Raw genomic sequence first — 27963 nt, 5'->3', positions numbered from 1 at the left:
CAACAGTATTTCAGAGTATTTAAAAAGAGTGAAAAATTGTGCTGCCCCAATCCTTTCCAATTAAAAGCAACACTGAAAACGTGAAAATTTTGTTACTTGATGTTTTGCTGCTTCAGATTTGCAACATACATTTTTCATTTCCCACCTGAGTCCTTGATTTTGTATTCTTCCTTAGGCTCCTACTTCAAACCTGTATCTCCTCCTATTGAAAAATGAAAAATAACATAATTCCATTCCTGAACTCTTAATTTCTTTGTAGCAAGAAAGTCAAACCAGCATCTTTTGGAAAAAGTGCTATGCCTATCATGAGAGTATCACTAAATTCAGAAGATACCACTTGCCTCCCCCCATTCAGTTGCAACTTGATTTCTTTCACAGAACTGGCAACACAAAATTCAACTTGATGTTTCCTTGTTTAAAAATTCCCATTACGCACACAGTTACTGCTGAACCTTAGTTTCTGAAGTGGCCAAGTAAGTGTTCTGTGAAGTAAAGAAGAGACAAACATAACGCCAAAGACGTTATCTGAAAATGACCGCAAAATACCTCTTTGTAGATATTGGAAGTGGCAGACGATGCCTTGACTGCGGAAGAAAAACCCAAGGAGCTTGCAAGGGTAATTCTTGTTTCATTGCTAATAGGTGAAGATCCAATACAAGTCCTGATTTTCTTCGGGGGGGTGGAGAGGGGGTGTTAATTTAAACAGTTTTGCATTTCACAGAACAGATACCAAAATTGATTCTGCCTACTTCAGGCTAAACGTGTGAAAATGCTGACTGACAGAATCACCTAAGGGTAATAAATCTGCCAAGTGTTTTGTTAAACAGCTATTCAGTTTGAAATGTATCCTGGCGTTCTAGAATAACAATAGGCTACTGTAATGTATGGTGCATTAATTATATAGTTGACAAGAAAATTACCCTTCAAGCCAACATTAGTAAAAACTTTACTATTTTTTTACCCTCTCCTGTTAAATACAGTATTCAGTGTAGCCCTCCCAGAGGTTTTGCCCACCTCCTCCAGCAGAGCTAACCAGCATGGCAATAAAAAGTCCAAGGGAGATTTGCTCTGATGTTTCATCGAGAACAGTTGTTGCTTCCCCAAATTTTATTATAGCTGCTAAATTCTAGGTGATGAATATCAACTTTTTTAAAAAAAATTAGCCTTGGCTTTTCTTAGTATTAGTTTTTCTGAGGAACATGACAAAAAGCTGCTTCAGTTTGTGACCGTGTCTATATCCTACAACAGCTCTGCCTGCAGGTCTCTGACAGCCTGTCTGGAAAACACACATCAGCTTTCAAAACACTGCTCACATGCTGGTGAAAGAGAGGGAACTCAGTCTCGGAGGCAAGGCAAGGCTGTTGTAAGTTAGTGTAAGAATAAAAGAGAAACTGTCATGAATGGAACATGATTTGTGTGTTTGAGGCAAACGCTCCTCGTCTCCCATGGTAGTTCTTGAAACTCCTATTTGCAGTGGCACGAGATCAGAGGGCGGCAAGTCCAGGGCCAGATGGATGTGCTCAGTGAAGCCATGGCAAGGTACTTCTGCATGCTGCGTACATAGCTCACCTGCGTGCTGCCATGTGTGGCTACCTGCAAATAAGCCATTTTGGAAACTATGTTTTAAAACCAGTAAATTCTTCCCCTGGCAGCAGCCTGAGTACGGCATGTTCACGGAAACACATTCAAAGGTTGTAGGATATGACGAGGGCTGCGTGTATAATGATTAAAATCAAACTCTGCATCAAAGACGACTAATTCTTAATTTTACTGCAGTAATTTTCTAAATGCAATTACCAGTTATTTATTTGCACCCCCTTCCCCCCCCTTTTTTGAGTTAAGATCTCTCTCAGCACACAGTGCAATTCTCTAGTGAGTTTTCAGCATTCATGCACCATTGCTGATAGGGAAAAACACTTCTAGTATTGCCATGGCAGAAATGCTTATCATCAAAGAAACGCTTCAAAACTGTACTAATGCATTGGGAATAAAGAAAATGCTACACGTATTATAAATTGAGTTAAAATTCAAAGATCTCTAATAACCACTATACCAGAACACTCAATTATCTGTATTTTGAGGTATAAACATGACTTATAATCAAACACATCTGAAAAATGGTAGCACTGAGATTGGCCACCAGCAGAAACAGTCCATAAGGATATATGTTTTTAACATAATGCCTCACCTACTTTAAACTGGCTACAGGTAAGTTATTTGGTTTTAAATTGTAATTCAAATAAGTTACATCTTCTGCAGTTTGCTTTGCAGTAGGTTTTGTAAAATTCACTATTAAAATAAGAGGACAGGCATCGCGGGTTAGAAGACCGCTCCAGTTTCAACTGTTATAAACCCTGCTTTATCAAACAACATTACACTGTACTTAAGGCTAGTGCACTATGTATCTCCCTTTAAAGTCAATTCCTATTCCTTAAGCATGTTGTCTAAATGTCTTTCCAATTAACCTGTCTGATCCGAGGCCCACATAGGTCAAAACAAATCTTTCCATTTACCTCAACAAGCTGTTAATTACTCTCCTCTCCAGAAGTTTTGCCGAACTAGGTACAATAATAGAGAGCTTTCTTTTGAGGAGAGCGTCAAGTGAAACTATGGTCTGGATTAGATGCATAAAAAAGGAAATCAAAGTAACATACTGTGCTCTTATGATGACCAAAAGGGGCTATAGTGCCAAAGAAGAGACATTTCTAAATGTTTAGGTCAATTAGTTAATATAGTTAACAAGTTATTAACCTTTAGGAATTGGTGTTAATAACTAGATGAGGGCCCAAGTTAAAACCTTAGGTCTAAATGTCACTAACCTTGAGGTGATCACAGCCGAGATGTTACAGTTCAAGTCCAATTTCTGCTTGCTTCAGCCAGAGTCAAGGGTTGGGGTTACAGTCACATCTGGCAAAAAGCTGGAGAGTCTTCAGTATACCTGCTCACATGCAGAAGGACAATTTACAAAGTTACCAAAATGAAAACATACTGACCAGAACTGCACAGGATAAGGTTTGGTTAACGGGAAGGATATTTAGGGAGAAGAGAGAGAATGCACAAAACATGTTATGGCAGCAAAAGAAAATGGCACAAAAGGAAAGGAGGCTTTGTCCAGCTAGTACCTGCCAACCAACGACATGTGAAGGTGGATTACTTGAAGGTCTCCCATTTCAAATCTTGCAAATAGATGACACTCACTAAGAGGGAATTTAAACTCCTACCACAAATCCATCACTCACTCATACTAAATTAAATGGACAGAAACCCTAACGGGGAATAACAAGCTGGGAAAGAACAAGAGGAAACGAACAAGCAAAATAAAATGAAATCTCTTACTATATATTTGGCTAATTCATAGTAATCTCTGGGGCTCAGGAGACCCAAACCTCAGCAAAACAAGAAATGCTCAGCTCCACTTAAATCAGCGGGAGCACAACAAAAAGAGGACTTTATTTCTGACCAATGCCTACAGGACAGAGCCTACAGCCCCCTTCTGCCCACCCCCCCCCCCCCCCCATCAGAAGTGTATATACATAGGCTGTAACTTCAAACTTTTCACTACAGGCCCCACTTCAGCGAGGCTCTTACACAGACCCTCACATGAAAAAGAGTTCTAACTCAAGGGTTTTGTGCTGGTTTAAATAACTTTCCATCATCCATAGCCTTCTTTCTCTCTAAAGAGAGATATTACACACTTGTGATGTTACAGAGATTTAAAGACGTGACTTCTTCTCATCATCATTCAATAATGCATCAAGAGAATCAGAGAACGAACCGAAACAGACCTGAAGTCTCCCTCTCAATCTTGAGCTTACTAATTTTTGTTTTATTGCCATCACCTTGGCATCTGTGTATCTTCCACAGATACCAAAGGTGGTCACATCCCATAACCACATTCACAAGCTTGTCAAGTTCCATCTTAAAGCGAGGTACATCATTTTCCCCACTGCTCCCCTACAACTATGACTTGTGTAACACGAACCAGAGCACTTCTTCCAGAACTTCATCAAATCGACAGCTTGGAGTATTCAGTCTTGACAACACAGACTTCAAGTAGTACACACAAGCCACAACACCCCTGAGTAAATTGCTCAAATTTCCAATTACACCCACAGTCAAAAAAGTATACGTTAACCACATCTGGCTACTGCTGCCAAACATTGGCTCTTGTGCTTTCTAACATTAGATTAAAGAGACACTATTATCACAGATCTCTTCCCCAAGTAATCTTTTATTCTTTTCAACCAGATAAAGAGATTAAGAGGCTAAGTCTCACTTTAGACAGCATGATTTTCAAATCTTTCCTGTAACCCTTTCCCAAACCCTTTCCACTCTGCCAACACCCTTTTTGAAGTTCACACATCAAAATTGGACACACATTTCTAATAGTTAAATAACAGCACTCTGGAGCTAATTAGTGCAGTTCTATTTAGCAGTTTTCCATTTTACAGCTATGCTTTCACCACTCATTGCCTTTGGGCTGCACACACTCTGTCTATGCTTCATTTGAACTGGGCTTTTTTGGTTGGAAGGAAAAAAAATGTAAATGCATTCATTCTTTCAAATACAGTTTAATTCATGTGCTTGTAGGAGGATCTTGCAAAATCCCATTACCTTTGCTTCCAAAATGAGGTGTAGTTAAGATTTCCAGGGGAAGGGGATGGCATAAAAACAACAGAAAATTTGCTTGATATGAGGAAAAAAATTGATAGTACGTGGCCATTTCAGCACAGCATGCCGGTAGCATAACTTTCCAATAGGCAAAAAGCTCCATTTTCCAGGCTCAGCAGCAGAGGATGCTGCTTTTGTAAAAGAGGAATCTTGGCTTTGAGGACTTCGAGTGCATCAGACTGCAAAATAGAAAATCCCTTCCCAACAGGCAGCACGATCCCAGCGGGCCATTGCTTTGCACAACTTCCTGGGATCACCGGCAACATTTAAATGCAACTGCGTCGCTATGTAACATCAGGCCATATTTCACGGGGTGATCACATACCTGCTAGGCTGCACCACGTTGTTTCAGAAGAGCAGCTCTGCTTATTGCCAAATACCACTAAGTCTCTGGAGCCTGTGTAATACTGTCCCAAGTAAGAAAAGCAACAGCAGTCAAATCACAAGAGGAACACATGCCAGGAATTACACCATTCATATATTTTTGCTTCCCACAAAATCCATTTTCTCAATATCTTTCATGATAATGCACCGTGTGCCATCAATACCAGAAACGACCAGACCCGCTGCGACTAAACACAACACAGGTCAGGGTTTGCGGTTACGTTTTCATGAGCTAGAAACGCCTTAATTGCATGAAACACTTAAATCCACTTACTATGATGTAGAAAAGGCTGCCAAAAATGCCACAATTGCAGAGGGAAGGAGACCATGAGAGGAGGTTAAAAGCAAATAATTATTTTAAAGAGAGACAGCAACCAGGGATAGCAGGAGAGTCCCGGTACCCACGCAAGCATTAAAACCTGCTTTCTCCCTGACTTGGAAATAGTCATTTTTACACTCTCCCACTGAAGACTGTTAAACAGCATTAAAAGGGGAGGGGGGGAAAAAAACCCAAAACTTTCTACACTTACATGAGTGCAACACTGAAAAACAGTGAGAGCAGTCTGGCATTTTTATAAGACAGTTCAAATAAAAATTAATGGCACATGTAATAATAATTCCAAGCGTATTTTGTTTCCATTTATATCCAACTAAGAGACAATTTTTGGTGCATTTGGTTTTATAGCCCTGTGTATATGCAGCAAAATAAAAATTCTGCACATGGGGAAATAAATAAGTGGTTATATGACTGGTTGACAGCAAGATTTGTAGAGCTAATTAGTTCAATGAATAGGAAAGGCACTCAAAACTAACGGCTCATCAAATAGTTCTTCATACAAGAGATATCTGTCACCGTGCCTATGCTGAATAAATATTTTCACTGTCTTCCAGAGATCGATGCCAACAGAAGAAAGAAAAGAAAAAAAAACACACCAAAAAGCCTGTGCATTGACCCAGGCTGACCTCACTCGCTGCAGCCCCGGGGGGTAAAAAGTTGTTGGAAATATTAACCACAACATAAATGGAAAAGGAGAAAAAAATGCTTCCTGTGATCAAACACCGGGCAGGCACACGGACAAAGCTATTGATTCAGCTTAAGTTGTCTAATAAAGATAAACGCTACACAAAGTTCAAAGCCCAGGGCCAAAGGCCATCGTTCTGGCCAGCCGGGCAGCGTGCATTGCGCCATATCCTGTCACTGCGGCCCTAAACAACACAACAGGTAGGAAACCTGAATTTTCTCGACTCATCTGCTCTTAGTCTATCCCAAAGGACTCAAATCATGGCATAGTCCGTCTGATTTTCCACGACTGAAGAAGTCTCTGCAGGAGGCCCCGCATGCTGCTTTATGTTGCATCTCAGCAGAAGATACCCATTAAGCTAAAAAAGCAGCTACCTTGCAGCTTGCTTATCCACTTGCACGCTGCCCTGACTGCAGGACAAAGGAGAATTTAATGCAATATTTTCCAGTGGTCCTACTGTTACTGCTAGAGAGGTCAAGAGAAGTGGTTTCCATAGAGGGGACAGAGAAACTTCTCCCCCCTTTTCTGTTAGGATGGATTGCTTTGCAGAGCAGGTTGGAGTACAGAAAATGAACTGGCCCGTGCTAATTTAAAAACTAATGCTTCCTCAACCTCAGCTGCTGCCCTTGAAATACAACCCCAAAGAGGCAATACAAAGAAAGCCGAGATTGGCTCACGGTTCCCCAAGCCTATGTGTCAAAACCTTTCTGCCTTATTTCAGTGACACGGGGGCCTCACAGCCCGCGTTCTGCTCTCACCACGTTATCCCAACTCAGATCTCAATGCTCGTTTCCTGCATGCAAAGCTGGGCCAACTCATATCTCTCATCTATTGCAGATTACGCTGGAGGGGGAAAAAAACCCAATACCTATTTATTTACAAATTTTCTCATGCAATCCCAGCACTTCCCAGCTATTAAAAAGCCCGTACGCTCCAGGTCAAACCCCCGCAGGCAGCTGCCAGGCAGGCTGCAAAGGAGAAGTTTTCAAAAGTCCATAAAACGTGTCCTGCCATGTGGCAGAAGAACTGCATGTACTCCTGTTGTGCATTAAGTCCTTGCTTTCTTGTTCTCTGTTACCGATGAATTGCGTTGAAAATTACGATTAATCAGGAAGACAGAGCACATTCCCAAAGCACATTCATGCCGTAGTACAAATGCCCACACCTAATGTAGACATTTGAGGCCAACTAATTTCCGTGAAAGTTAACCAGAGAAACGTTGCTTCATCAGACAGAAGTGGATTTAAGCAAGTGCTTTTGTGTCAGTGGGACTTGAAGAAATAAATGTACTGCAGACTGGATTATAAAGATCAACACGGTTCTAGGAAGAACACTGATAATGCAATCATTCACCTAGGATTTTAAAACCCACACATATCACCTCATTCAATCCCCTCCTCTTAAAAATTAGATTCTCAGGTATAATTTTATTCTGTCAGGAGGACTTTTATGAAATACATAATTATGAGAGACAAGCCAGATTACCAAAAGACTGTCCTGGGCACAACCCTTAGTTACAGTTCGCACTATACGAGAAACTGCTTATCTATATTTCCTACTTCTTGATCCAGAAAAGAAAATAACATACTAAGATAATAGCAAATACAGGAGGGGGGAAAAAAAAGTAACAGTTGTGCACTGACTGCAGCTTACTGCAGCCTAAAGCAAGGACCCTACCTTGGTCCTTCCAGCAGCAAGTGCAGAACAGGACAGGCTGGAGGAATGGGAAAAAGGTTGGGAGCAGCTAAAGAGAGGGAATCACTCCAAGAGACAGTGGAAGTCCCTCAAAGGCTGCCGAGAGCTACTTTACATCCAGTCATTAATGAGCCTACCCCATCTCTAGCAACTCCTGCCAACTAATATCAGCTCAGCTGTCCCTGCTGCAGAGAAAAGTAATAATGTTAAATAGTCCAGAGTAATTCTCATGGCCTACACAATTTTATTATTGACATTCAAGTAAACCATCTCCTCCTCTGGCGAGTGATATTTCTAACTGATTTGAAATTGTGATATACCTATTAGTCAAACAACTCAGTTTTGCAAACTAAATTGATATCTGAAACCATTCCAAGAGATCTAATGAGAAAGTAGTAGCTACACATTTAAAAAAGGAGAAACAGCAAGCCATCTGTTTGCTTTTGTAGAGTAATATATAACAGATCCTTGCAATCTCTTTCAACTTTGCTACTGTACTCCTTTGGAGAACAACACAGAAGAAAAACGCTTAGGCTATAGGTGACTTCCATCGTACTCCCCAAATCTTAGCCAGCTTTTAAAGCAAATTATTACAATTCTATTCATCTTTTTATGCCTATAAACCAGAGTTTCAAGCACACTTTTCGACAGAAAGGCCTTTTGGGACATGCAGAAATTGGCAAAACGTCACCCTTGTCTTTGAGCATTTGACAGGGGCGACTTAGGTGTCAGCACCCAACTTCTTCTCAAACTGAAGAGCAGTAGTGAACAAACATGAGTAAACTCACATCTGAACAGAGTCGTTTCCGATTTAACTTCTTAACACCACTTTATCAAATCTTCCCAAGCTATCTTAGTAGCAGAGCAGTACAACAGGCACATTTCCACTGAGATATTGAACCTGACTGTTAAAAACACACACAAAAAAAGGTTATAAGTAGTTTCTGTTTTACTCTCCTAGCACTAACAGTGCCCCCACTGAGTTCAACAACTTGCCTCAGGTTGACTAAGACAGGTGATCAGCATGAAGAAAGTCTACATTCACAACTAATATCACTCATGACAAATTGCTTCTGCTGTGCTCACCCTCTTATATTGAATTCTTCTTGTGTGTGAAAAGGTAGGCCATGGCCAGTGCTGCAACTATAATTAAGGGTCACTGAGTTGCTATTTCCATTATGAAGACCAATTTCCAAGGTTCAACATGTCAGCAGTTCCAAGTGTACAAGGCTGAAATTTGACATTGAAGCTATCAGCACAGAGACACAGTTTGTGCTTATCTGTCTATCAAAAGCACAGTTTAAATCCACTCAGCTGTTGCTGAATCAGAGGTCTAAAAAGCATGGCCTGCACCTTCCTCTTCATCTATTTACGGCTTACATCCTCTGAACACCACATTTTCTTCCAGGGAAAGCAAGCTCAGGTGTGTTTCAGTAAAGGCATCAGAAATGCCTGCTGTCCCAGAAGCTTTGGACAGCATCCCATTGCTCCCTGGTTACTCACGCAGTCTCCAGTGAAAATTCACGAGGTTTTCGTGCAAGCACGCCCGAATTAACTAACCTGGTAATTCAGGGTGGACAACCTTCATAACTTGATTGTAGCACAGACCAGCACCCAGGTGAGACACCTTAGAGTTGGTCCAACCCCAGGTACATAGAAAAACCAAGTACTGATCTCCCCGAAATTAATAACATCTGCTAATTCTGCAATCTTCTCTCAGGTGCAAAGATCAGCTTTGCATACAGTTTTACAGAGGACAGCATACTTTTACTCAGTACAGCCAGCTTTCTATTGCTTTTCCCATTAATCACTGAGTTAGGAGAGAATTAAATTATGAATAAGAAAAGGTGTACCTGTTAAGTTGGGCATGAAACCAAGTAAAAAAAAGAAAACTGGCACACACATCTGCAAAGGTGGAAAACACATGTGCAAAAGTGGTAGATGTGTGCACTAAACGCACTGTCAGACAGGCACACACCATCACCATTATCTGCTACTCAATCTCCAAATATCAATCTCCTTTTTGAGGCACAAAATGTGCCAGTATCTCAACAGTGGTAGGTTATCGTACATGTAAGAGTCAAACGATAAATGCCAAGCTAGCCAGTTTGATTTATCATATTATCCAGATCCAACTCAGTTTAGCTTCACAGACATCTCTGCCTTACTACAAAAAAGGAATTAGTTTTATCCTCTGGAAGAAACAGTAACTGAAATGAAACACCAGGGGAAATATCTCCTAATTTTTTTCTGCAAAACATCCTCAATATAAAACATAGAACAAAAAATAAAGGAAAACCTAATGAGCTTTTCTGTGTCACAAAGCAACACTGAATCCAATCTTAGCTGCTAAGGACTGGGATTTTCAAAGCTGTGTATGTAAGTCAGGTATGCGAGACCCACGGAAATGCAGTAACTTCCCTAGGTTATTTCCAAAACACTTACACTGAAAAAGCAGAGACATGGGCAGATTCATAGACAGCGAAAGTCAACATAGGCCTTTCCACTTCGGGTGACGCCCCAGCGGAGAGTTGACAACTTTTGTCCTTCCGGGTACACCAGAGTTTCAGCTCCTGCAAACGGGTGATATACAGAATCCTCCTGTACAGAAGATAAAATAAGTTTGTTACTCAGTGGCAACAATGTAACCTGTAGCCCCAAAATATCTAAATATATAAAATATCTAGGGGTTACTTCGTACAGTTTTATGTACATTACATTATAGAACAAAAGCAGCACAAGAGCCTAAAATTTTAATTGTAACTGAACCTTTCTGCACTGGAGCAGCTGGATATAAATCAGGAGTGAAGCTAAGCCTGTGTAAATCTGTAACACGTGTGTAAGAGTCAGAAGAAGGGCTTTTACATGAGTAAAATAGAGGCAAGCCTGATGTACACATTCAGGAGACACCAGCAAGGCAATCAAAGCAATTCGCCTGCATTTTTGTCAGAAGAGACCATAAGCAGCCCACTATGCCATCTGCCAACTTGGAGAAACGTTACTTAGACTGTTTCATGTGTGCCAGTGGTAGAAAGGAAAACCTGATGAAAACGCTTCCCCCTGTAGCCTTTTACAGCTTACTTACAGAGAAAGAATTTACTATTTTGGAATAATTACCCTCATCTAACACTAATAGGGGTCTTAAGATGATTTCAGTCTGGAGTGATTCTCCTGAACTGTCACAGCCTAAAGAGTCCAGGGGGTATTGAGGAAAGACTTCTGCAATAAGGAAAAGCATGGAAAATCATCAGCGAAACATTTCAAGGAGAAACACGTGCAACCTTGGTAATAACGTTATTAATATAAGAACAACGTTGCTGGTATGAGCAGTACACATGCCCACCACCTACCGATGACATGACTTCTAATCTTCAATTCTTCTTCCATACTGGTGAGCATTCAGAGCATTTTCTCTCAAGCCAATGTAACCATAACAGTAGAAAGACTGAAATACTCGAATTCAGGGATTCATTTCTCCTTCCTGCATTCTGAGACCTTCTTTTGTTTTAGTCAGTATTATGAAAGCTAACAATGATGAAGCACATCAGAATTGAGGAGATGAGCACACATAACTTGCTAAACTATCTTCAACGTGTTATGTAATGTTCAATATTGATTTTGATTCAACTAGACTTTTATTAGAGTTATCTGTTCTAGCCAGCTGCCAAATATACCTGCTCAGTAATGTGTCCAAATTCATTAACAGTTTTAATAATATTTCATTTTAAAGTTTAATTTTATCCACACATTAGCTTCATATTACTTATGCAAATAAAAGCTTTATGGCTATATTAGCAATAATTCATTATCATTCCCTACTGGCTTAGTGAAGGAATTTGTAACTTTGGAGTACATCCAGGGCTTTTAATTGAAGATACTAAGGGAAGCCTACATTTAGTTAAAATCATTTGCACATACAAATTAAATATGATTAGCATAAGTCTCTAAAACTCCTCACAGACTCAAAGATAGACTGTGACTTTTCCTTGAGTCCTGTCTGAAGGTGTATTCGAGTGAAATCCAAAGTGCATCCTCAGGGAAGACCTACGGCTCTCACAGCCGCCAAACAAGACAGGGATGAGGGAGTAACCTGCTTATGGAAAATCACTGCCCATTCTGCTCCACCTTGGCCCTTATGGCAGAGCTAACGGTTGTCCAGTCCCCACCTGGCTACTCCGTATCATCTCTAAACAGAGGGAAAGAGGAAAGCAGTGCCTCTAATCGGTCTAATTTCTCTTCCATGGACTCAGAGCAGGTGGTAAATGGTAATGGGAAGCAAAGAGATGCGAAGATTGCATGGTCAGGTTGCAAACCCAGGTATATGTAGTCTGCTGGGAGAGAGGGAGCACGTTTTGGTGCAACTTCATTCATTTTTACTGCTTTACATCTTAGAACTAGCCCTTGCAAGGGATTTACAATAACTAAATATACAGGATACTGCAAATATACAGAATTGATAACAGTCAGCTACCTGTCAGAGATCTCCACAGAAGTCCCAAAGGACTGGGTCTGATAAGCATTTGTATCACCACTGTGAAAATGGAGGACTGGACTCTATCTCAAAAACTTATTAAGAAAATCGCATTGAGCATACGCCTTTCTTTGTGCTCTAAATGAGCTCTTGTTGGATTAGGAACTTGCTCATGTTTACTTTATTATGTCCCAAGTCACATAAGGACTGGGGGTATCTTCCCCATCTCCTAGAGAAGAAGATGTTTTAATTAGCCAATTATATTAGTAAAAAGCAATCTAATTTCTAGGCCAAACAATAGCGTGGCACAGATATTAAAATCAAATTAGCAAGACATACCAGTGTTTTCCTTTAGCATGCAAAAACGACCTCCTGCACAGATAATTAGCATTATGTCTGCATGGTTATCTGTAGCAGCAAAAAAGCCACAAGCAGTAGTGAGTAATGAGCATGATAACAGGTATAAAAATTGCTCTCTCCTGTCTCTCTCCAACTTTTGCCCTTTTAATTTAGTTTAATAATAATCATGGTGCATCCTTTAAAAAAAAAAAAAAAGGCTGTAGAAAACAAACAGCAATATCTGCAAACAAATAGCATTGCTACTTCCAGGAGACAAGAGCTACGCGCGTGTTGAGGAGATTCAGTCCTCAGCTCGCCGCACACCTCCCGCCCGGCGCCCGCAGAGCCGCACAACTTCTCCACGCCTCCGTGGCACGAGGACAAACATTTTCCCACCACTTTCCCCCCTCCGTTTCAAGTGAGCATTGAGACGTGGACGATGCCTCGCCATGTGTTTGTGTGGCACCTTCCATGAGAGATGGGGGCTGTTTCAAACAGCCAAAATTCATTCAAACAGCCAAACCAGAACAGTTTAGCTCCCCCAGGCATCTAACATTTGCTACACTGAAGCAAAACAGTAACGGGCTTTCTCCTGAAAGAAACTCCAGCAGTCTAATCTTTAATTCTGATGGTAAAAATGTTGTTTTCCTCCTAAAATACTTTTTTTTTTTTTTTTTTTTTTTTTTTTTTTTTTTAACAGCTCTAATAGCCTTGATCCTGTACTGACTCTTTCTTTACTCACAACTAGAGTTTTAGCCCCAGCACAGACTCAGCATTTTTGACCCAGGCTGATGGGTGATTTGATTGCCAACCAGAGGAAGCAGAAAGGAGGCTTTTCAAAAAGCGCCTAGAACCTACCTTCTAAGATGGCAGCAGATCAAACACGTGTTTATTCAGGAATTAACAAACAGCATTTGTAAAACAACTAGCTGTTTTGAAAGTGTATGATTCCACCCTCCTCCTCCTCCAAAAAAAAAGGTAGAAGCCAGGTCTTTGCTGCCTTATGCCACCACTCTACCCAGCAATCATGCTCCCTGACAACAGCTGTGCAGCAGGCTGAATCTCTCTGAAAAGCAATGTGGATTTGTCCGAATAAGACATTTATCCTTCAAAGGCCAGGGCAGCAGAGCACCAGGCTTGGAAAAGCTAACAGATCGATTCTGCTTAACCCCTGAACCACGAATCCTTATTACAACCTTCCACCGCTTCCAAGGTGTAAAACCACCTCTGAGCAAAACAATAACAGCAGCGGCCATGCAATAAAGCAGAGGAAGCGGAAGAAATATGTTAACACCAGCTGTAAGGGGCTATTGCCCGAACGCCGCAGATACACAGCAGCCCCGTTCCCGCAGTGCGCCGGGCACTGCAATAGCTGCAGCCCCAAAGTCAGGTTTGGCTCCAGCGCGGAGTAATTGCTCCCCCAACACCACGCGGCAGCACAGAAACACCCAGGATCGCTACCGACACATCTCTAATCTCTTCTAATGCACAAAGTGAAGAATTTCCCTACCTAAAATGGTAGCTTTTAAAGGTGCAGTACCTCCACAGTTCTGATGCCGAATTTAATCCATGTTATAAATTAGCATAGCACAAGGATTAGAGGGCTGAGGGATAGGTGGTGTTTCCCTGCCTGGTTGGTCTACCATGTGTTTCCAGTTGCTTTTATTGCCCTGCCGAACTGAAATTCAGAAAGGATTTACAGTTAAGAAAGGCAAGGGAAATACAAAGTATTTCACTGCTGTTCTGATGCAACTGTTCACAATATTTCTAGTTATTCTCCCAAAGTTAACGGAGTTGCATATATTTTATTTTGCCTGAAGGAGCATAAGGTCCTTTCATAATTTTTTAGCCCAGTATTCCTTCCCCTTACAGCACCCGCTATGCCATGTCACCAGCCACCTGCGAGCCCCATAACACACACAAGGATTACATACCGGATGCAGCTAAAGATAAGGGTCAATTAAAAACTCAATTCTCTGCCAGCTCTCTGGGAGAAAAAAAAAAAAAAAAAAAAAAAAAAGCATATACAGGAGTATCCAAGTATTTTTGAAACTATTGATATTCAAACCTATGACCCTGGGGCTTGCTACACTTGCTCCTGCTAAACAGCATCAATATTTTCTTAATTGGCTGTGTCCAAAGACAGATTAATGTTGGTCTCTTACCTCTTGTTAAGATCGTGACTTTTTGTTTCTATTGGAGAGCACTTAGATATACTTACGCATTTCTTTTGCCATTTGCTAGTTACAGTAAATAAGATATTCAGAAATTGCAGTTCAATATTTCTGCAGACTTTCATGCAAGGGGCCTGCTTGTCACCTTCCCTTCAATCATTCGATGTTATTTGTACAAGCAGTCACTCAGAAGCCTCCTCCGCTCCACAAGGTCACCCTGCGTTTCACTGCACTTTTATTCTTGTCATCTTTGCCCCTCCTTCGATTCAAAACAGAGTCACAGATATCAAGAGTGGACTTTATAATCACCTAAACTAATGCTTATGCACAAAACGGGAAATGCTGACCAAAGCATACCAGGAGGCAACGATGCCTGATTGCGTTAGAGCCCTGTTTTCTGATCTAATGGAATAGCTTTCTGTAGCATTATACAGCATGGATATTTCCAACGTTTTGATACACGCAGATTTCACAGCCCAGCGGCTGAAAAGTAGTCACTGAGAAGTCTTCACACATATCCCTGGACCACAGGTGTAACTTCATTACAACCACCTGCAGCACAGAGCCTTCACTGTCAGACACATTAGCTCAAGCAACAGCACACCATTACTGAGTCTAGTCAATGCTTTTACCATAAGCGACACCAGACTGACAGTGGGAATTGCTGCCCAGCTCTGGGGCAGCTCCACCCAACCACCCTCGGAGAGGAGGGCTCCAGCCACCACCCAGGCACTCAGCCTCTCTACCTGTAGCGCACTTGGCAACGTGTCTGAGCAAACGAGAATCTCCCTATCACTGGCTCAAAATCACAGCAAAGGCTCTGATACAGGCTGCAAAACTACGTCAAGGGCACCGGGCAATTATTTGCATGCTCGCCGGTCACATTGGTCTTTAGTAACCACACCTCTCGCTGCAGCGTGACCAGCCCCGACTGGGGATGAAGAGGAAGAATAGAATAAGCTGGACAGTCTTGAGCTTCTGCAATACAATGTGTAACTGGGATAGGAATATAAACAGCATGCTGAGAGCACAACATGCAGGATCCAGTTTGTGAATGCCCTGTAACGTGGGCTTTAGTGCCATGATTTTGGAATGAACTCCCCCCCGCCCCCCCGTGTTTAGCTACAAAGTGTTTGAGTAAAGAATGCTAAATTACATGCAAGTCACATTAAGAACAATCAGTCTCATGTAATAGGGAATCTAATAGTTCATAAATGAGATGCAAATTCATTTTTATGGGTGCACTGTAATAAGCCAATTATTTCAGAGCTCTTCAATTACATGGTTTCAAAAAGCTGAACTGCTTTAAAAAAAAAAAAAGAAGCTTTAGGTTTTTCTATAGCTTACAAGGGAAAGAAAACATATCTGCCTTACAACCAACATCAAAAAATAAAACAACAACAAAAAAAATAACCCCAAACCATGCCAAGCTGCAAGCAGGAGCAATACAAACATAAAAGAATGAGCCAGCTGGCAAACCACAAACGGAGCAGACGTGCAGACAAGGGACCTCTGTGTTCTCACCAATTAGAGACATTCAGGGGCCCATCCTGAAGCACACTGGGATGAGTATCACAATGTGCTATATTAGCATTAGGGAATCTCAACAGCAGCTTTGATTTACTAGGCCTGCGAACAGAAATGCCATTGTAGGTCAATGGAAATACCTTAACAGCATCAGAAAGGCCCTCTGTGACTTCTGGCACTCAAATCCTCAAAACGGACAGTTTTCTTCCTGAAACCTCTGGCACTGCTGTTCTTCAGGGAACTGGGGAGAGGACAACATATGTTCAGGTTTGGTTAAGAAAACCCTACCTGGAAAGATTCTGCAAAGGCAAAACCAGTCTCATTTGAATATTACTTGAAAAAAGTGAAACAGTACAAGAACCTAGCCAGATTCTCTCTGAACTTTATGGTAACATAAAATGCAAGCAGCATCAACTCAGCTGTAAGTCTGACTTACGGTTTTTCAAAGTCAAGCCCTGTTTGCAGAAATTCTGCAAAAGCAAAGTAAATCCACTTTCAATCAGCGACACTTCATAGTTTTACAGAAATCTTCATTTCTTCAACTTTCTTGTTGATAATTACTGACAGGGGAAAAAGCAGCAAAATCCATCCGGAATGAGAGATCACATCAAGGAGCAAATCTCTTTATGGTTTTAGGTCATTTTAAGGCTTCTGCTGCAGTGATTTTTGTATGTGATCTCCCCTATTGTTCTCCTGGGCACCTCACTACTGAACCTTGACTGCTAGTGAGACATGGCCTGGTTTTGGTCTATGATTTTCAATTTGGACAAAATAGAAAACTATATGGGCAATTCCTACTACCTCTAACACAAACCTTTTTATTCACAGAGCTGCAAAACACTTTACTGAAGCAGATAGCACAGACTGAAAAATCACACTTGGCCAGCTTCTGGCCACAAAACAACGACCTTATTCTTAACATGAATGTAATGTGCAGTACTGGCCTCTGTTTCTTCTACTCACCAGCCTTCTTTGTGCTGTTGTTATTATTCATACTGCGGCCTCATGGACAAGGAATTTTAAAAACCTGTTAATACACAGCTGTCCCAAAGAGGCTACAAAGTGCTGGACTCCTGCCTGATCTTTCACATTATCACTTAACCTTTTTCCATGCAGCGTGTGCACATACAGCAACTGAGAAGAGGGCTTCTCTTTCTGTATAAGGGATAGTCACATTTACAGCCTTGGCTTGCAAAGCGTTTGGACCAAATGAAACATGCAGAGAAAAGTAAGAGAACTAGCAGAAATGGCAACTGCAGTGCAGGGTAATCTGTCCCACTGCCACCCCCCTACATGGGCTTCCAAGCCAGCTGGCTCTCAGGTAGACTCAGAACCATTTATTTGCCCTTGACCAGTCGGGCTCACCTTCAGGCTCAGATCTCTTGCCCGTTGCCCCCTTGTAGTAAGTGTAATAGTGGTATCCGCTGCTTTAAGTGGCTCAGTCCCTCAGGCGTGCCTTTTGCTGCACCATAGGTATCCACTGCTTCTAGTATAGCTTCTCTCAGGGATACCATGACAGCAAAGCAAGAAATACACCCAAAAAGGTAAGCCAAGACTCATACATGGAGATGATATCCTATATTCACCCAACTGATTCAACTGGAACACTTACACAAGCTTTTAGGCCCACAGGCTCTTCTCTTCAGATCTGAAATAGAAGTGGAAGACTTGAAATTCACGCTGAGCAGTTGTTCTCCAGCTGTATTTAGTTTTGAAGGATACTGCTTTCATTTCAGAAGTCAAGTAGGCTTTTACGCCTCAAGAATATCAGCTGGTCTAGTAAAAGCATTGCTACTTCAGAACTTTGTCTTGGTCCAACTCTACCATCACAGCTGTTAGAGGGGTTTAGAAAAGTACCTTCCTACCACCATAGATTTTGGTTTTAAAGCCCTCCAGAGCTACAGGACACTGAAAACAGGAAAATGTTCCCCCTCCTCCACCACTGAGCCTTTGTCAGGTTTGCTGGCAGCCCAGTCTGAGCAAGGCCTGGTCTGGCTTCTCTGCCAAATCTTGGACAGGGCACCACAACAGGCTACGTTTCTGAGCAGAAGCAAAAGCGGTAAGCAAAAGAGTAAGGGTAAATTATAACACAGCCTTTGAAACTGTTTAAATTTTCTAGAGGCAATCAAAAATTGATTTAGAACTCTTTAGCTTGGAAAATGGCTTTTGACCAAGCATCAAAACAAAACACATCAGAACTTAGAACACGTTCCTACCTAAATCCACTGTCTACAACTGGAAAATGACCCTCACTTTTACAAAGATCAGAACTCAAAAACAGAAATACAAAAAATGTTGTGAAGTGTCAAACATCTGGATCAGGACTTTTGTGACTAGAGATTGCAAAAGACTCAGTGAGCTAGTGAGAAGCACATCCCTTCGCAGGCCTGTCTTGAAAACATGGTCTCTGAATCTGCAGCCAGTTGACCTTCTGGAACAGAATAATTTTAATAGTATTCCGGGCTTATAATGCTGTAAACTATACCATGAATACATAGATCAGTCTTGGGTAAGAAGCTTAATAATAAATTAGTTAATTTTTTTCATTTAGCCAAAAGGCAGTACGAGCCATGGCTTTATTTACAAAAGGTTAAACATTCCTTTAATTGGATTGCTGGCATTTAAGTGTACAGCAGAATACCCTTCAGCACTCTCCCTTTTTATTTGTGACTGGAGAAGTGCCTAGAGAAATGCCAAGGGAAGATTTCATTTTAATAAAAAAAAGAGAAGCTTAAGGTCCCTTTGGAAGCTTATGTTACATCTCAAAACTACCATGAACTAATGAATTTAATCTAAAAGGTCCCCAACCACAGGACCAAAGAGAAACTGCCACACTGGCATAGCTTGACCAAGCTGATTTTCTATGCATGTCAGCAGTTGTATCTTGGTGCTTGCATTCTGTAATGAATACAAACACACACATCTGAAGGTTTTAGGCATTTTTAAAATATTTTAAAATGAGAAATATAGTTGCCCTACAGCATCCTAAAGACACTCCAAAGGAGCATTCCTGTCAGAGACTTGCACGTAAATTGAGCAAAAGGAAAATCCACAGCCCCTCCTCCTGTGAGTCAGAGTCTTAGAAAAAAATTACACACCAGAAATCATACTGCCTGGAGGAAAAATAGCCCCTTGTTGGCTCATACTGGGGTCAAGCCAAAGACCTAATTCTGCATGGTGCTGGAAACTGAATGCACTCAGCCCCTCCTAGGCTGAGTTATTATCTCACAGTTATTATATGCACAGTATGGAAGTCTCCTGAGAGAGTGGCTAATGTACACTTCGCCTCCCTAGAAAGTAGGGTGGGAATTTATGAGGAATGAAAATAGGGTCTATAAATTACACAAAGGACCTTTAAATGGAGGTATAGGTTTCATTATTGGAGCATGTTACTGGATGGTCAAAATTGAAAACAGCTTCTAGAAAGTGGATTGCATTTTAACTTTCCATTTGGGGGAAAAGAAAAAAGAGAAACAATTTCAAACACAGCCTCGATTAACTGTGCAAGTTATAAAGTATGATGCCAAGTTTGCATTGAAACAAGGAGTGACCTGTATGTAAGCTACCATCCATCAGGTACCTCTACCTGAATATCTCATTTTGCTTTCTCACATGTGATAATTAGAACATTTCCTTAGAGGTGCAGATGGATCTGACAGACAGAATCTACCTGGAATATATTTTACAAATGCCTTAGTATAAGAGTCTGTAATGCTTGTGCAATATAAAGTGTTTAAACCTGAAGAACAAAGGCAGTTTCTGACATGCCAACTTCTTTCCTCACCAGGTACTCATGCTCCCGCAAGCACCAAAAAATATAGGAGAAACTTTCCTATCTCAGAGGTTTACAGTGTTGCTAACTTGGGTCTCCAATCATGCTTCACTGTTTTAAGCCACAGCCACCAGGGGCATGTGTTTAGATAAAGTCCAATTTAATGAAAAAGTGAGTATTACACCTTTGTGGTGGTAAAGAAAAGATAGAGAAAAGACCATGAATACTCTAATGACCCGGAAACTGTAAGACAAATCAAAAGACTCCACAATGTTCAATTAACAATAGTTCATGATTTTTAAGTCGCTCTATTTTTAAAACCTTGCAGTGGGCAATACCAAACTTTTTAATTCTATTATCACACATAGAAGAGGGGAAGTCTCACCAGTCCCAAAATCAAGATTCACGTTTCTTTCCATCACAAAGCATCAGAGCTGGGGCCACCCAAACTTTAGTGGAATGGGAAAATCCATATTCGATGGCAACAAAATACTTGGCATCTGCTGTCTATTCCATCACATTCTTCCTTGAAAAGATATCTAGAGGAAAAAAAAGATTTCAAATTTTAGAATTTGGAATGGTTTTTCTCTCCAAAATATCAATTGTTTTTAATCATGACTACAATGATTAAAGTTACTTAATACAAAAATAAGATGTCTCATTTCAGATTAGGCAAAGCATTCATTCAGCCTCAAGAAAATATTTTCTCTCTCAATTATTTTGTTTTCCAAATCATTCTAAAACAATCCTTCTGGTTTCATTTGAAAAGAAAACATGTCTTCAACAAGACACTTAATCAGAGTTTCATCTCCTGTCCAGCTGTAAATCCACATTCAGCTCATGGAAGTGGCAGCTTTCTTCTTGTGCAGCAGAGATAGTGAAGAAAAACCTAGGAAATATCAGCTTCAGTTTCTTCTACTCTGAAGCCACATCTTTGTCCTCTGAGTCATGATCATTTGACTCTAGTCACTATACCGTACTGGATTTTTATATTTAATGAGGTTGCAGACTGCTGCTTTTCACTATTACCCTTAATCAAGTTTTATTGATCACTGGGACACAGCATCAATGAAGAGAATATTACAACCAAGTGGAAAAGCTGCCCAGAAGCTCCTGGTAAGTTTTTCATGTTCTAGCAAAAAAATGCCTCATTTTTTAAAAAAATAATGTTATTGCCTCTCCCATTCAGTTCATTGTGCTTGCTGTGAACTCCCTGCAAGACATTTCAGTGAACCTGCACTAAACAGGATTAAATTCCAGTAATTAGAGTAACCAGGTCAAGCAGCGACACAGCCTTCTGGACAAAGCAACAGTGCTAGAGCTCAATTGCTGGAGAAACAAGGTGTGAGCAGATGGAGAAAGGAAGACCAGGCAGTTGGGGTCACCAAGGACACACTTCAGAAGGGTCCGCCTGAGACAGCTTCTATAGCTACATTATTCTACCTTTGCAGAGTGCGCAGTTAAATTGCTCTTGTGCAGTGCAGACCTCTCTGCAAACAGGTCCTCTTTATTAAATAACCACAGATTCAAAAGACCTTTTTTGCCACCAGCTTTGTATAGCTTGATGAAGTGTGATTCTGGTCATTGTTACCACCTGTAACCCTGACTCGCGCTTGCTGAAGTTCTGCCTGATTTTGAGAGACTGAGTGTGCATGTATGCAGATGCAGAGAAAGCTGGAGACAAGAGAATCACTCGTTCTGAATTTGATGTGGGCAAGTAAAATCCACATTGCCTAAACAGGCTCCTTCTCAGAGATAGAAGGAAACCTGCAGAAAGCTGAAGGAAAGGATGGTGAAACAAAGATTATTTATTTTGCAGCTACTTATAACCAGCTCAAAGGAGTTAATGGCATAGAAATCACCTGGCCAGGTACTATCATAGCTAATATGCTTCCATAAAATAAACATATCAGAAAAGGTGATCAGTTATTCCCTTTATAGGAGACTAAATTAAAATGCATTTAGCATTTTACATTAGAAACCTTGGGTGAAAATTAAATCAGCTAAATTATAAAGCCTCTCATAAATGGCAGCGTGTGTACTATCAGGTAATGCTAGATCGTGGAAAAAAAGAATTGGGGAATTTAAGGTACACAGTATAGTTGTGCCTGCAGGATTGAGCTAATTAAGAAACCTCTGCTCATTCTTAAATATTCATTGTTACTTACAGTGGATGCTTGAAGGAAAGCTGGGTGACAGCAAAGACCCATAATGCCAAGTGTGTCCAAGAGCAGCGCTGAGAAAGGAAATGAGTTTGTTTGCAAGCCAGGATCCCATTAAACACTGCAAGTCTGTTAAAGTACAGACTAGATCTCATATTATCACATCATTCTTCAAACTCTTCCCATTCTTTTGTAGGTATAAACTGCAGTTTCCCAAAACAGTTCAAAGTAACCAAAGAGTTGCTCCTACTCTACCCCAGTACTTTCAACTTCTCTTCACTGTTATAGATGGCTTTTGTCATGGGATATGCTATGCCTTGTAAAAATATCCTTCAAAGAAAGCATGTTTGAACTCTTGATTTTAAAATTCCCTACTGTACTGAGTAAGATTAATGACTAACTGTTTTCTGTGAAGAACAAACACATAACAAAGGGTTGTCTACATAGGGTGAAAAAAAGCTTCCTTAATTCCATGTAATTTACGTCTCTCTTGTGCCATAAAGGAAATTGTTCTCTCCCTGTACCCCTAAAGCAGAGCTGCAGAGACTATTAATAGCCAACAAAAGGAAAACATAACTCTAAATTTCTCCTTCATGCGATTACAGTGATCTAAAAAGGATAATCATTTTAATTCAGTTCAAAATGACCAGTCATTTTCAGTAAAGTAACCAGTTCTAAATGAATCCACCAACTGTACCATGAACTTAAGTGCGTGTTAAATGTACCAAAATCTGTGATCCTTATCTTGATTTTTACTCCCTTTTTTTTTCTTCTAATTTCTACTAGTTATTCTGAAAAAACAAAATGCTTGTATTATATGTATTGCTTGGAGATCATAGTTTCCTTCCTTTCTATGACACTACAGCAAGGTGCTGATTTCACCCAAAAAGGGACATGGGTGAAGAGGAGCTGGCTGACACTGCTGGTATTTCCATCCTTCACAGGGCAGCTCCCACGGACATGCCCAACCTAGATGGAAATCACACAGCGCGAGGAGCACCGCCGGGAGACGCAGCATCACCGAGCTCCCTGGCACAGTGACAACTAGCTGGTCTGCTCCAGCAAACCAGTGCTGAGCCCTGTGCGCCTGCAAGGTACCTAGCCCGGTCCCCAGCCCACAGGATAAGCCCACTGCCCCACTTCAGGTGTGCAGACAACCAGGGGAGCTGAGAAGGCAGATGGATCACGTGCAGTTTGGGGAAAGGTTTGGAGAGCACTGCAGGCCTTGGAGCTCTTGTCCTATCCTCAGATGTCCTATAATTAGGGATTACCCAAACAAAAAAACCTGTTTTGCATCACCTGGTAATACGGGGTCCTGATCCTCTACTGGAGCTCCCCAGTGCTACTGCAGTACAAATAAAGAGTCAAAGTTTTATTAAATAGGGGACATTTTCTAGCAGTCCACATGGAGAGATAGAAAGGCAGAGCTTAATCAGGCATGGACTGTGAATGTTTTCCAGCTGGTACCACTCACCCTCAGGACTAGATTATTTTGTTACATTTCTCTGCCCTTTGTTACTCCTTGTTCAGAAATGGTGGGCTGGAAGTTACCATATCTTTAAACTGACATTTGGTGATAGAGCTGCAATGCTCATGTGCTTATCTTGTTTTGCAGATTTTTTTTTCCTGCTTTGTTTTTCCTAAAATGTACATATATTAGTAGCTTTCTCTTGAAAATGTTTTTTTATGTGTGCGTTAATTCCTAAATTACTATGTGTCATGTCCTTTCAGTTGCTCATGAATGTCTTTGTAACTATGATATTTTATGGCAATTTAACCATGGAGATTACAAATAAAATTATCACTTAAAAAACAGAATGATTAGTAACCCAAGATAATTGCTGTAAATTAATCATTTAATATATCATACCATAGTTTTAAATTTTCATGTTGATATAGCAGACGCAAATCGTTAAAGTGAAAACAGTTGTAGGGATTTTAGCTATACAAAACTTTGACCCTTAAATACAAGCAAACCCCCCCCCACTGGAAAGTTTTAGTTAACCTTTCAATCACACACACCTTCACTGAGCTATGCTCATATTTTTGAGCAGATACTTGCCAAATCACCACACAGTAATTATTCTGTCACTTTCTGTTCTTTGATTTTTTCAGTTGATGTATCAAGAGGTGTACTAATGGCACAGCATGCACTACAGCCACTGCTTCCTCTAGTTAGACCTGAAAGAATTAAACTCACCTGCCTGCAGTCTTGTTGGGGCAGGACACACCAGTCACAGGCAGCATTTGACACAAGGGACAGGTCCTCATTTATGACAAGGGCCTTAGATGCTATGAGAACATTTTCTTCTGCAAAATAACAGAGGGAGATCTTGTATTAAAAGTAACAGATGTGTACCCTGGCACCCTCTAAGATTAAACAAACACATAAATATGTTCCTCCTGCGTCCAAGTACAGAAGCAAACACACACTCCTCCCACATTTTAAATTATACAGCATCAGCTCAGCTAGACAGAGAATGTGCAGGGTTACTCCCAGATAAAGATTAATCTCTCTTTGATATATTCAATACTTCACATGCTCCACATTATCTCGTGAGTATATATGCCTTGCCTTCAAGAATGTGATGTACTATGCCATACATCATCGTCTAATTTATTGAGTGCACCTCTGCAGCGTGCACTGTACATCCCTGCCCAGGGTCAGGATCACATGCCAATCTTCAGTCTTGCTTTTTCCAGCCCTGGGCCTCCCCTGCGTGCCAATACTGCCATGGTCTGTACAGCAAGCTACATTCACGCAGCTCTCCTGCACGGTCCAACGCTGCTTTTATAAAGCAGGTTTATGACCAGCATAAGGCTGAGCAAGAAACAGTCCCCCCCACATTAACAGCAAGATCCTGGGAAAACCCATAGGTAGGTGGGAAGACAGCACCACAGCAGGAGCCTCTCAAACAAGCAAAGCACCTGGATCCACACGCTCACACACCGGCAGCCAAACACAAACTCGCCTGGCTTTCTTTTTACAGAATAAAAATCCAGCTGGGGCAGTTCAGTTTTCCAACTGCCACACTCACCTGCTAGTATCACAACCCTCTTTTAAGGATGAGGAAGCTGAGAAACAGATGATTCTGACCCACCCAAATTAGCTTCATGTTCAAAGAGGACTTCCATGGGAACGGAGCAGAATGTGCTTCTTGCAGCAGATCCTCTGATGACATCTGCTGCACCCAGAGTCATTCAGTATTGGAGTCGCAGTCCAAGAGGTGCTGAGTAACAGCCTGTGGGTTTAGAAATGGGAGGAGGGAAAAAACGATCAGTCATAAATGCAAATTTCTTCCAAGTACATTAGTTCAGTTTGTTAGATTGAGGAGGACCTGGGGCTTTAGTAAGCCATGCTAAGTCAGCTTCAGGAACCTTTCACACCTGCAGCCTGGAAGGGAGACTGATGTGATACAACTGGGAGTCACGGTTATCATGAGGTTAAAATCACACCCCAGCTCCCCTCTCCCCAAGGGCCAGCTGCTGCTGAAGGTGTGTCTATTCTGTGGTAAGTCTGAGGCCTGCTTCTAGGGAAGCAACCAGTAATCACTGGCTTGTGATGTGCAGGCCCACACTCACCACGGTGACTCCAAAAATCACAGCAGATATTGGGCGAGGAGATGGAGAGAGCCATAAACCAGGGACCGTACTAAAGGCCAACTTGTAACACATGCTCTTATGCACCAAGCACAACAGTCTGGCAGCACATATCCCCCAAGACCCTTCATCTGCCAGAAGGGGGACCAAGGCCAGAAGCAGGAACAAACTTGCAGGCTCCAAGAAGCTTGTGCCCTTCCTCCCTCCACCTGCACAGGACCACATGTATGTAGGAACTCAGCACAGAAAGCTGGTAGGCTTTTTTCCTCCTTGGGTCAGGGCATGTCTTGTGTTTCACTAGAAGGAAAAGCTAGAAAGCAAACTACTGGACCTGCTTTTGCATACCTAGATTTTGGGAGGTCTGATGGGATGGTCTGGATGCTTCCTAAATCCACATCAGCATGAACCATTTCGGGGTGTTTTAACTTATTGTATCACTTCAGGATTACATAGCAACCTTTCTGGGATGTGCATTCTCCGAGCTGCACCATGCAAAAACATTTCCTCACGATGTATGTGTTTCCTAGGTACTCCACACGCAACCATCCTTCTAGCACGCACCGCTTCAGTGGACATTAAGGGAAAGCAGAGACATCCATCTAACACCCACTCTGGCAGTGGAGTCCACCGCTAATGGGCTGCAGCAGGCTCTGCAATCTGGCTTTCAATCTCTTTGCCCACATACCTTTCCCCTTCATACTTTTAATGCCACATTGTCTTTTTGCTCTCCTGGAATGACTTTAAAAGAGTAAAATACCTCTCAGTGTCACAACAGGGAACATGCCCATCCTAACAATAACAAAAAAAGTAGCATGCTTTAGGTTAGGTTGTGGGTCAGTGGCCCAGCCAGGGAAGCAGCCTGGAGTAACGTTTTACAGTTCTTTGTTATAACCACAGAACAATTTGTCTTCTGTCATGTAATGGACATAACACTCTATCCTCTAGTGTGATTAAAAAGACTATTTAAGACCATGTATGCCTCTTCCTTCAGTGTATGTAACAAGAATCCTCGTCTACAGCTGCACTTAAATGGAAGCGTGCTGCATAAATATTGATACTTGCTGTGATTAATATTGCTATTTATATTAGCAATGAATTGGGTTCACATAAAAATAATTAGCACAGCATGCCTGGGTATTATTTGCACCTAATTACATCACAGTTCATTTCACCAACAGCAATGTGTCACCAAGTCAATAACAACCAATGACTAATACACAGAACGTATTACCTTAAAATAATACCCTGTGTGACTCCCTGTGTTCTGATGGAACACTATCAGGAAGCCCCTAGATAATTGTTTCAGGTGGGTTCCTGGCTGCAGTTACTAATACTAACTTAAATTGCAAATGCAAGGATGGAAAACACGTTGCTGAGAGTTTTTGTTTGTTCACTTTCTTGCTTTCGTTTTTTCCCATTATTTCCTTTCACACATCAAGAGTCAAGGGTGACCCGGGGCACCTCAGCATCAGCACTCAACCATTCTGCAACTCATCACTCCTGTCAGTCCCACCGCCAACTCCAGGAGGAAGTCAGTCGTTCATACCTGCCCCATTTACGCGCCCCAGAGCCCCCTCGTCTTCAGCCCCAAAAGCTCTTGATGCACTCTTAGAAAACACCTCGCAGAACAGATGGACTCAGGCAATTATGTCCCAATCGCACCACCCAGGCAGCAGCATAAATATAACAAACTTGTAATAAACTCAGCCAACAAAATCATCCCCAGAGTCCGCCTCCTGCATCTGCCCAGCCTCACTCATCTCCCAACTCCCCTGAGCAAATCATTTAACCGCTCTCTTTGCCATCTGGAAAGCTGGGACACTGCCGCCGCTGCAGCACTCCCAGGCTATCAGGAGACTTCGCTTACTGGGCTTTGAGAAGTAAGCTGAGATTTTGGGATGAAATGAGTTGTCACAGGCTCTATTCTGCAAGATGCCCGCTCTGGCAAGGAACCAGCAAAGCACTTAAGCATTTGGTCATCCCTTAGAAAAGTAAAGTAACTTTTCTACTAACTGTTCCACAGAAAGCATATCCAAAAGAAGCAGCTTAGATGAGATAGGGCAGCTTAATGCAAATGCTGACTGCAAGGCACGACAAGAATGTTTTTTGTTGTTGTTGTTCTCAAGAGCAGTCTTTTCAGTTTTGG

At 41.5% G+C, this 27963-nt stretch overlaps 1 long non-coding RNA gene across 1 annotated transcript; it reads right to left on the bottom strand.

The window, feature by feature from the left end:
• Positions 1-145: 145 nt before the first annotated feature.
• LOC112987382 (uncharacterized) lies at positions 146-27963 on the bottom strand. The gene is made up of 11 exons (XR_010392212.1): positions 27831-27963; positions 25256-25459; positions 24418-24527; positions 22224-22291; positions 20441-20594; positions 17896-17931; positions 16424-16524; positions 10218-10373; positions 4997-5078; positions 2820-2938; positions 146-202 (listed from the first exon to the last, which is right to left on the bottom strand). It is a non-coding gene; the product is annotated as an uncharacterized LOC112987382 (long non-coding RNA).

This window comes from Dromaius novaehollandiae, chromosome 19, assembly GCF_036370855.1.
Source record: "Dromaius novaehollandiae isolate bDroNov1 chromosome 19, bDroNov1.hap1, whole genome shotgun sequence".
In the NCBI taxonomy this organism is placed as follows: Eukaryota; Metazoa; Chordata; class Aves; order Casuariiformes; family Dromaiidae; genus Dromaius; species Dromaius novaehollandiae.
The sequence above is the reverse complement of the archived record's forward strand: the minus strand, read 5'-3'. Positions and strand labels throughout refer to the sequence as shown.